The 11,793-nt window shown below is 45.9% G+C and overlaps 1 non-coding gene across 1 annotated transcript; it reads left to right on the top strand.

The window, feature by feature from the left end:
- Positions 1-6,351: 6,351 nt before the first annotated feature.
- Positions 6,352-6,423, top strand: trnad-guc (transfer RNA aspartic acid (anticodon GUC)). The gene has a single exon. It is a non-coding gene; the product is annotated as a tRNA-Asp (tRNA).
- Positions 6,424-11,793: the final 5,370 nt, after the last annotated feature.

Raw genomic sequence — 11,793 nt, forward strand, 5'->3', positions numbered from 1 at the left:
GTCTGCATTTTAGCTTCAGGCCGTCTCCCAGTCCCTTCGCACTCCTCTCCCAGATCCAAGCATCACCAGTCTTAGCGATGCGTCTCGTGTTTCTCGGGCAAAGAGAAAGGAGGCAGGAAGCGGCCATTTTGTCATTTGCTGGTTTTAATCCCCCCCCCCCCCCCAGCTTCCCCCGTCCACCTGGCCGTACCAGAGTGCAGAGCGTCCCTGCCTTTTAAACACGAGCAGCACCTGACTGGGGGGCCCTACGCTGCGTGGTTTTTGGCTCAACTGTGTTTCCGTCTAATTGGCGTCAAAACGGTGGGTTTCATCAATGAAGGTGGTGTGTGGCTGAGCGGGTTGGCAGTCGCCGCCTATGACTGGAAGGTTGCCGGTTTAAATCCCACAGTCAGCAGAGTGACATCACCACTGGACCCCTGAGAGAAGTCCCTAAACCCCCAACTGCTCTAGTCTCAATAAAAGGTACATCTGCAAAATAAGCTGAATTTAGGATGTGATCCGCAGCTGCGTGGCTGCCATTCCCACCTCCTGATGCCGCCCCGGATGGGGATAATGGCCCACATAAACGCTGATGCTTATTAGCCCTGAGAGATGCTGCGCACCCAGCAGAAAGGGGCCCTAGTGACGGCCGGGATTAAGCCAGATACACACCACACTCTGCTCCTGTCCCACACTTTCATTCTCCACTCTCCTGTGTTATTCATGAACTCCAAATTACACTCAGCGAGGGTGCAGTTGCTCATTCCCGCAGCCTGTTGTCCTGTCTGTCTTCTGAAAGCTCTCGTCCCACAGAACATAGGCTTCTTCCCAGCTAAGTAAATATTTCATGATCACACTGAAGCAGTAGTGGGTTATCAGGCCTGAAGTGATATATTCCTCCCCCACAAAGTATGCATGGAGACACTCTGTGTGTCTTACTTAACGAAGATAAAACTCCCCCCCCCCCCCCCCCCCCGTGAATTTTGCTGAGCTCAATGCTCTGGAGATGACGGAGATCGAAAATTATACCGGAAATGTTCCATATGTCCTTACAGATGTTTCCTTTGCCTTCCTTCATTGAACAAACCCGTTGTCGTGGGAGAGAACTGCACAACCCCCCAGCTCTCTGTGGGGGAATGGGACCCTGCCTATGCCTTCCTGCCAATCCTGCCAAGTTTCCCCTGTAAGTTGAAGGATCTCCTAACAGGCCTGCATGTAGATTAATGTCATACCCAGGACAAAGCAATTGCAGGTTAAGGCCCTTGCTGAAAGGCCCAACGGAGTAGAATCACTCTGGGCATTCACAGGATTTGAACCAACAACCTTCCACTTGCTTGCACAGATCCCTAGGCCCAGAGCCACCACTCTGCCCCACAACCTCAAAAAAATCCTAGAATCGCCCCCAGCCTGAGGCGATATTCGAGCTGCCAAGGTGCATTGAGTTCAGGTTTACCCAGTGTGTGCTTTACTCTAATCACAGCATACTGGGTTTTCGCCGGGGCAGATGTAGGGAGTCAGGGGTTTCGGGGGAGGTGCTTACTGGCGGTCTGTTGACGAGCCAGTAGGCCTGTTCCTGACATTCCAGCATGATGCGGTCCGCCTTGCGCCTCTGTTTGGCTGCCCTGGTAGGAGCAGAGCAGTCGATGGAGAGTCAGAAAGCATACTGGGTAATTAGCATATAGCGGTAATCACTGAACTGCAAGGTAGGGTTTTCATTTTTCTGTTTCCTTTTTCACTTAGAAATGGATTTCCGACTCTAGTGTTTAGGCTGAGGTCTGATTTAACAGATAGGAGGGAAATTATGACCACACACCATGTTACTTTTTAATTTAGGTAACATCATCATCCTCTTAATACGAGATTTATTCATCCATTCTCATCTGTCCCCTTGTGTGCATTTATGAAATTGATTTCATAGCTCGATGCGACAGTATTCCCGGGCTGGGGTGGGGTTTACCTGAGCTGCTCCTTCGCCTGCATCACCACGAAGTCCCAGGTGTGGTTGATCCGTTTGTGCAACATGTTGTAGCTGTCCTGCGGAGACGATGTTTAAATGCGACATTGCCAGGTCGCACGGCTGGCTGCGTTGCTGCATGGGTTCACGTTATGACTCACAGGCCGAACCCCTCCCAGGATATCAGCTGGCAGTGTCGGATTCACAAACCCTCTTACTGATGAGAACCTAAAATGCGTTGACCCTGACGCAACATGGCGGCAAGTTGGTGGATGTCTATGTGCGATCCTACTATGTGCATAATTGGTGGGAGGTTTTCTTACACAAAAATGTTCTGAGGGCAGAAGGAAAATGATTGGTTCGGATAGATAACCAATCAGATTGCAGAGGAGGCAGGACCAAGACATCTGATTGGTTGCTCCTGCCTCCTCTAGTTGCTCGGATCCACCTCATGTACAATCTAATTGGTTATCTCTCTGAACCAATCATTTTTCCTTCTACCCTCATAATATTTTGTGTAAGTAAAACTCCCATGAGCATTCAGCTATCACATGATCTCATCAAGCAATGCTTCAGACCAGCGAATAAGAATAGCATTGAAATGTACATAAATAAAAATTTTCTCTTACCTTTTCATAGTCTATCAGCTGCCCTTGCTTTCTGATATTCTTCTTAGTCAAATAAATCGCTTTAGAAGAGCAAAAGAAAGACATGGCAAGAAACTGTGTTTTTCTATTATTCTAGTAAAGGGAAGTAATGATGTAATAGGCGAGCACATGATTAATAATTGGTAATCACCGTAATCTAGCTCGGAGGCTGGCCACTGCTGAGAGCTCCAGAAGTACGGAGTCTAGCAAAAAGGAGATGCTGTCATTTGAAACTATTCAGAAGCAGCGTGACAAAGGTGCTTTGTGATTTAACATGTCAGGGACAAGGCGGGTGGAAGGCATTTTGCTACTTTAACTGGCATTGGTTCTCATACATCAGTGTTTCCCAATCCGGTCCTCGGCGACACACAGATGATCCACGTTTTTGCTCCCTCCCAGCTCCCTACCAGACAGTCTACGTTTTTGCACCCTCTCAGCTCTGGAGCCCGGACCAGATTGAGAAATACTGTCCTACACGGTAATTCCGCAGTCTCTCCAACGAATAGTTTCGATATGCGTGCCCCCCCACATGGCCACCACCCTCTCGCGCTGCCCTCCATCTGAAGAAACCGTGGTTTTAGGTTACCTGGAAGCGATACGGCGTCTCGTCGGGCCCCAGGACGAGCGTCCTGGGGTCCTTTAGGGGGTAAATGTAGCCGTGCTTCACGATCAGATTCCCCACATGAAGTGCCTCTGAAAACACACAAAGTGGTCACTCATTTCCACGTAAACTACTCAAAGCTCAAACAAATCCACTACTCGTAGCCCAGATTTAGGCATAGTAATTCTCTAAATTTTTGTCAGTGGAATACAGTAGAACACACGATAACTAGAAACTGAGTAGGCATATTATATTTTATTTTACGGTATAGCAAGTAACTGGAAAAAACGTTGACATGGTGCACAGAATAAGCCGCGGGGATGGTGCATTCCTCATCGGAACTATAATTAATTACGAGTAATTGGGACTTTCCACTTTCCGGCTGCCTCCGCGGCCATTGGCAGTCAGGCGCTCCCGGGAGTTTCAGACCGGCGCAGCAACAGCGCTGCTAGGGGGAAGCCTAGTGTTTACAGGGAGGGGTAACTGCTTACCGGGGCAACAGGTTTTTTGCCCATTCAAGTCTGTTAATGCATCTGCCATCTACTGCCTAAAAGTCCCCTCCTTTCCATTCCGACTTCTTTTCCAATCTGGGCTGTAAATCAGGGAAATCTGCTCCCTTGCTATTTAAAACCTCATCTGCATCGCCCGGGAATTCAGGACAACAGCGTCTTGCAGAAGTGCATAATGAGGGAGACGGATAGCGATATTTCTCCAGGCATGACTGACTGCCTCTGGCTATCAGCGAAGTTTGCATCGGGACTATCAAACCGTACAGCTCAGCATGCGTAGCGGCGCGACTCGGGACTGGCCTACAGATTATTTGTACTAATAGCCTCTCAGCAGAAAGATAAATAATTCAGCAGATAAATTGACGCCAGGGGAAGAAAATCCCAAAAGCTTCAGGCGAATGGGGTGTCTATGTTATGGACAAGCTCAATTCTGACATTTATTAATTCACAGGCTCAGCAATATCAATGGAACAGAACATGCTTCTGTCAGACACGTGAATTGCATATGCTTACACATAAATGCAGCTAGGCTAATCTGTTGTATGGATGACAAATTCTATTACTTCATTTGTATTTATTATTCAAAAGACTCGTTTATTTCTGTTATTTTATTACAAAAAAAAAAAAACCTGATGACGTCTTTCGCCAGCAGGGGCGCCATCGTCGTCACGAAGGGAAAAAAACAATCGATTAACCTCACATAAGAGCACCAGGTAACGCTTCCCTACATACTTCTCGGCCCTACCTTCTTCCATGATGGAGTACTTCTGAATTAGCCACTCCACGATATCATTTCCTGGGAAGGCATAGCGAGGAAGGCATCTAGTTAGAGTCGAGAAATGCATTAAGCCGTCATAAATCAAAAACGCTGAACTCGATAAATAAATTACATAAATAAATATGAGCGCAAGGAGATCGATGACAGTCTTAATGCACAGGATTCCCGAAGACCGCCGATGTATGGGCTTTCCTGTGAAGGGCTTAAATGACCATTAGGACCCGGCCCCCGGGACACTGCACGGCCGGGTGTAAGACAACCCGGGCGGCACGAAAAATTATTTTTAAAAAGTAAAATATGTATCGTGCACCTGTCATCGCATGTGGAATCACTGTGATTAACAGTCTTTGATTCTTCATCTTTATCCCCATGTCGGGATCTTGCATCGCCACAATGACTTGTTCAATCTGGGATAAGAAGAATAGTCAAAATCGTGAAATCAAGGTGACGACAGACATAGTGAAAACGTTCAACCTAGTAATATAATAATTGCTTAATGTGTGATTTGATATGTAATCGTTATATTCATCATTAAATCACCGGAGAGACACACTCATATATTTAGGCATATATATAAGTAAACTACAAGGTTTTTCCTCTGACTATCTTAACTGCACGTCAAAGACGTTATCGGATATTCCCGACTACAGACTTTCGGTTTGATCATTTATTCGCGTTATTAATTCGGCTCCTGATTACATTAAACTAAACATGCTCAGATTGTTACAACCTTTGCTTGTCGGTTATTTTTGGGATCTTTCTGGATGGGCTCAAGGCGGGGTCTGTAAGCACAAGCAAACTGCCAGCACTTTTGTTTTACATGAAAATAGTTTGATGTCGGCCTATTGCGTTATTGTCTGGCTATAATTTGGAGGCAATATTAAACAATAGGCCCATATATTGTAAATATACATGTTGTGTTGTTTTGTTGTTATCACAAACGTATAGCCTGATCATAAATTTCATGGATACCTGGATGTTGTATGTTCCATTATATTTATGAATGAATGATTTATGTGAAGTCTGGCTTAGATTCGAGAATTAATCATATAGATTAAAAAAAGTTTTCATTTAAAACTTATCTCATATAATAAAATCCTCGTCCGAACGAACATATGTCAGAATGAAAAAACATTTAAATTATTTTTGTGATGCATCAGTATCAATAGCTACAACGTCATAACAGATATAGATATAATGCGGTTCATACTTTTGAAGTTGATGCGTATCTCCCGAAAAAAATCAACTCCAGAAGAGTCCGCGTCTGTAAATGCCTGAACTTCGGAATCGATCCTACCTTTGTTAGGCGCGGCATCTGTGTCTTGCAGCTGTTCCCTTGGATAAAGATGTTAATTGTCATGCTTACAGCATCTCGATCTCCGGCGTTTGTGAAGTTGGGATTGATGCTGTCCTGTGTTTTTTTTTTCCTTCCACACTTAAGCTCTGCTTGTTACTGCCCCATAGCGGAGCGCAAGTGAAACGGACTACCGGAGATTTGCACTGTTTTTCTGTTAGTGTGTATAATCAAAATATGACTCAGTTTGGCCAGTTAGAAAAATATGATAATAGAAAAGTATTCTTTTCCTCTCACTTTTTTTTCTTGATTTAATTACCGACTTCACGTACTTACACTGTGTCCCGTTGCACGATGTAATATTGCGAAACTATGATTTTGTGGCAGTGTTTTGTAAAGGAATTTTCCGTTTAATCATCGTCTTAGTATAAAGCTATATGGTTGTTCTGGTATCAGTGGACGTACATTATGTATTTTTTCTTCTCTTGAGCACCATGGTCATGACATGAAGCTCAGTCATTGATTACTCGCAAATGTTAGTAGTCATCCGCTGTTTATCTTGAAGATGTAAAAGTAGTGCGCGTACATCTCCTCGTTAGTATAGTGGTGAGTATCCCCGCCTGTCACGCGGGAGACCGGGGTTCGATTCCCCGACGGGGAGAGTCTGCATCTTTTTGCCTCGGTCTCAAAAGGCACCAAGCTAGAACCGGCCCCGTGTTAGTGGAAACGGGGCTTGTGACTTGTACTCATGCATAATATTCTGCGGGTCGCTCAGCAGCGCAGCATATGAAACTAGACTCGGATTGTAAGTGTGTGGTTTTGATAATTGATGTATGGATGGATGGATCCTTAATAAGAGATATAAACAATAAGGTCCAGTCGCCAACTAATCATGTAAAATACGTCATAAACTCATGGTTGTTAAACCCAGAATAAAAATGAAGACGTATAACTAGGAAAGTCAACTTGCACATTTCAATTTTGGTTCGATATAATCACGTTGTCCTTAACCCTCCAGTGCAGGAGGGGACGGTAATGCGCATCGAATGTTTCCGAACCTGTGTGTGATACAACCGAGGAAGAGCCGATGACTTCGGGGGAGGAGGGGCAGGCGACTCGGAAGAAAAAGCAGCAGAACCCAATGCAGCCTGTAGCCCATTCAAAGGCCTACTGTTGGACCTCTGCTTATTTTGCAATACGTCTTTAGTACGGACTGAAAAATGTCCGATTTCGATGAGTTTGAGAAGCAGTTAAGCGAAAATCGGCAAGGTAAGTTTGGCTTTGAAGATCGGTGTATGCTCCCTGTTTTAGGGTAATAAAGTGGCCGGCGTGTCCTAGCGCCGAGGATGGTGCGGAGGGCACTTCTGCTGGTTCCGAAAAGAAAAGCGCGGCTGGGAAATCGGTGCCTTTTATCCGAGCGCTCGCCGATTCTGAAACCTGCCCGATTCTTCTTCTCCCAGCTGCCGCAGGATCCCCGAAAACTGACCGCTTTGGTAAATCAGTGACATTCTTTGCTTGGCATTGTTATAGAGATCGCTAGGCCTGCATCCATCAGTGCCCGGCGTACATAACATGGACATTTCAATGAAACGTTATTGGGGTGCACTCGATGTGAAAGCCTGCGGTTTTATTTATTTAATTATTTACCATTATACACTTGGATCATAAATTGTGACCCGCGTATTTTCATTCGCAGTAACACACTATGCATGGATGTTTGTTGCAAGCGTTATATTTTCAAGATCACGTTTAAAGTTTTATGCAAATAAAAACGACCGCGACCACTTGATTTAAAGTCCGCACTTAATAACAGTGTTAGTTACTTGGTTTTTAAATACTACGACGAGTTTTCTATATAATGATATGATTTTGTCTCTTTCCGATGCACAATAGCCTTTCCCTTGGGTCCGAAATGCTGGCCCTGTCATCCGTACAGAATAAGTCTTTCTCACACGATCGCCGTTTCTTCATGATGTATAGACTCTAAAAATCAGCCGCGTTCCCTGGAATCATAACAACTGCTTTTAGGTCGTTATTGCAAAGTCTTGCACCTGTATCTACCTTTACAGCGGATAGCAGTAACTAACAATGATGTACAGTTATATAACAATACACATATAACTTCATTAAAGTGCAGAGAATCCAGTAAACTGAATAAACTTAAGCCATACTAACGCAACTGAAATATACAACATGCGTTACAACGGAGTCGAAAGTAGGATTGATTTATGTACCTATCAAATGGCAATCTTGTCATATCAGCTCCTTATCACTAAATCACTAAAATGTCATTCGAAACGACCTGATTCGGCTAGACGAGCACTAAGTGCCGCCGTGTTTGATAAACTAGCAGTTCCAGTCATTCATATCTGCGCTCTGACTATGCCTGCGATTGCGGTAATTGGTTATTACCGATTTACGTAAGATGCATTGGCCGCTCCGTGTCTGTACTTTTGCAGCGGTGCATTACCGTAACGCTGTTATAACTGATGCATGAAGCTGATTCCTCGAGCAGCACCTGCGTTTAAATGCTTCACTGAAAACTGCACCTTCAGGGATTTATTTAAGCTTCTATATGAAGGACCTGCTGGGATAGAAAGGTGATATTTTATTGCTAGTTTAATAAAGTGCTGTCTGTCAGATTGAAACGATATTAATTACCCATCCATCGTCCAACCAGTTATCTTAGTCAGGCTCCCCTGGAGCCTATTCCAGGCAAATTCCCCATACAGAGAGCAGAGGCAAAATTCAGGCCTCCAGACTCGGAGGCGTGAGGCAACTGTACTCACCACTGTGCTCCTATATCATTAATTAGTCTGGTTATGTTTTTATTGTTTCACAACAGACTGACATTCAAGGGGATGTCCTTGTGCCCTTGAAATTATTAGCCATTGAGAGATGGGTGTGTTTGTTTCAGGAGGGTGTGATTGAATATGTGAATTGAATGGAGGTGCTTCATTCTGGTGAGGAAACTGGGGAGTTAGACCCCGTACCACATCTTGGTCTCCGTAAGTGACTTTTAAGGCATAGCGCTGGGTCAGTCAGCATCCAGCACCCCAGGGAAGTTGGTAATATGATTACTCTGTGACTCATGGGCTTCAAACCCACAACCATCCGGACACACATTCATAATCCCTCTGAGTTACACATCTTGGATTTATCGAAATGGATGGTAGGGGGGCAGTCATGTCGCTCCGCCCACCGTCTCACTGGTACCACGGTGTCGTCCCCCAGAGCGGGAGAAGGAGCGACACAAGAAGCGTAGCCGCAGCCGGTCTCTGAGCCGTGGCGAGAAGCACCGCCGCTGGAGCAAGGACTCCAGGGGGCGGAGTCACGAGAAGCGCAGCAGCAGCCGCGACCGCAAGGGTCGTGACCGACGGAGCAGCTCACGCGAGCACAAGAAGCACAGGTACCCCCCCTCACGGTCCCGGTTACAGGCACTGAAGCTGATATCTAGCATGGTTTGAGGCCTCTTAACAAGTTTCTTTCACAATCAACCAATTGGTTTCTTCGTGGTGGGAAGGGGGACTGTACCCATATTAAATTTTAACTGGCGTTTATAAGTAGCCCCCGCCATAGCGATGGGACCTCAAAGCCAGCCTAAAAAGTGGCGCATGGTCACACCCTCATGACCTTAAACTGCCTGCGATCCAAAGTTAAATGTAAACATTCTGCCATCTGTTTGTTTTTGCCAGATTCTGAGTGTTTACACTGTATTGTTTGGGGAAAACAACCTTCTGTTTTGTGTTTGGGCAGCTACTCTCCTCGGAGAAGCCGTAAGAAAAGGACATACAAGTACTGGGATGTTCCCCCTCCGGGATTCGAGCACATCACCCCCATGCAGTACAAGGCAATGCAAGGTTTGGATGCGACGCTTCCATGTGTGCTAGTTCAGTATTGCAAGGTTATGGTATATTGGTTGCAATGAAAGCATTTATTCTGGAGTGCCCTCCTCCCCCCTGCTGGTCAAAGAGGGAATAACACTTGGGATGATTTCAGACAGTGTGAAGAGAGCTTAAACCTAGGGGTTAGAAGCAAATGAAGGCGACGATCCGGATGTTCTGGCCGTCCCTGGTTGGGGTCTTGAAGCCCTTTCTCCTCCCCACAGCTGCAGGGCAGATCCCCACGATAGCTTTACTGGCAACATCCACCACCAGCGGCGTGGCAGTGACGCCCACCCAGGTGCCGATGGTCGGCAGCCAGATGACCCGGCAGGCCAGGCGGCTTTATGTCGGCAACATCCCCTTCGGCCTGACGGAGGTGAGTCCAGGCAAAGTCCCGCGTTGCCTTCTGTCATGCATACTGGTGTCATGTGTAGCTCAGTGAGTTAGGACACTGAGCCGGTCACAAGAAGGTTGTTGGTTCAAATCCCTTGGGCAGCAGAGTGATTTCACCATTGGGCCCCCGAGCGCAGCCCTTAAGCACTATTTGCTCTAGGAACTGTCTGGTCCTGCTTCTTCAATGAAATGTATGTTGCTTTGGATGAAAGTGTCCGCAAAATAAATAGATAAATGTACTAGACTTGTCAGTCATTTTTTTTCTCGTTTGCCTGTTTTGATGTCTTCAGACGTCTGCCTGTCTTCATTCAGTGTGTCTGCCTGTCTTTTTAGGAGGCCATGGCGGATTTCTTCAATACCCAGATGCGATTGGCTGGCTTATGTCAAGGTCCCACCAATCCCGTCCTCGCTGTTCAGATAAACCAGGACAAGAACTTTGCCTTCCTTGAAGTAAGAGTCTTTCCTGCCTAATGGCTGCTGTGTCCAGGCGGAGACCGCAGCCTTCCCTGATTAACGACGTTCTTCGTTCTGCCCTAGTTTCGGTCCGTGGATGAGACCACGCAGGCAATGGCCTTCGACGGCATCATTTTCCAGGGTCAGTCGTTAAAAATCAGGCGGCCCCACGACTATCGCCCCCTGCCTGGCATCTCAGAGCAGCCCGCCTTCCACGTACCAGGTCCGTTTTGCTTGTCGCCGTCATAACCTTAATCTTTATTTACCTTTGAAGAGCCGATCGGCAAGGCCAGTTTTTTGTACTCGTTACGGACTGACTGTCCTTCGCAAGCTGCGGATGTCTTGTCATATAAAGAGGGAGACTTTCACTTTTATTTACTTAATGTTGTAAATATTTAGCAGACAGTTTTATCCAAAGTGAAGAATGTTTTTTTTTTTTTTTTTTTTTTTTGAGAAATCAGGGTCAGCCTGTCCCTAGAGCAAACTCGCCGGCCCAGTGGTGTGATCACCAGTGATGTGAACCAGTGATCTTCTGATGATAACGCTGGCATCCTAACCAGCTGAGCCACACACACACACACACAGCTCAGTCACTCACTTCTTACTGTTAACATAGGGGTGTTGTGTGGCTCTGTGATGTTTGCCCATGAAAAGAAGGTTGCTGGTTGGCAGGGTTGGCAGAGTGATTTCACCACTGGGCCCTTGAGCAAGGACCCTAACCCCCAAATTGTTCTAGGGTTGCTGGCTCCTATTCTAGTTAAAAATTCTGGACACACCTACTGAAAATGACTTGTTTTTCAGCAAGATAATGACCCAAAGCCCACCTTGAAGGTTATGCAAGTAGCTTATTACCTTGTGAACTAGGAAAGAGATGGTCCCCACAGCCCCCCAACCTAAACTCTATAGAGCTGGTTTGGGATCAGTTGGATGAGAGTAAGAGTAAGGTAGCCAGCTTGCGCGCAGAACTTGTGGAAACTCGAGGACTGTTGGAGAAACGGTCCAGGTGGGTACATATGTTAGCTGGTTGAGTCCGCAATGCTGTCATCGAAGCCAATGGCTCCTATTTTGAAGAGACAAAAATTTTGTCTTTGCAGTACTTCATATGCATAACTTCCATGCCCAAAGGCCTTTTACTATAAGGTGAATAACAGCTAAAATAGAGACAAATGCATTAAGAGCAGGTGTGTCCATACTTTTGACTGGTGCTGCATGTGTCAGCATCTCCCATGGAGAGCAAGATGGGAGAGACAAAAAACAGTCGTCAAACTGCCCCAGTATTTAGGTATTTTTTTGCTGGAGTT

This window comes from Brienomyrus brachyistius, unplaced genomic scaffold (assembly GCF_023856365.1).
Source record: "Brienomyrus brachyistius isolate T26 unplaced genomic scaffold, BBRACH_0.4 scaffold709, whole genome shotgun sequence".
In the NCBI taxonomy this organism is placed as follows: domain Eukaryota; kingdom Metazoa; phylum Chordata; class Actinopteri; order Osteoglossiformes; family Mormyridae; genus Brienomyrus; species Brienomyrus brachyistius.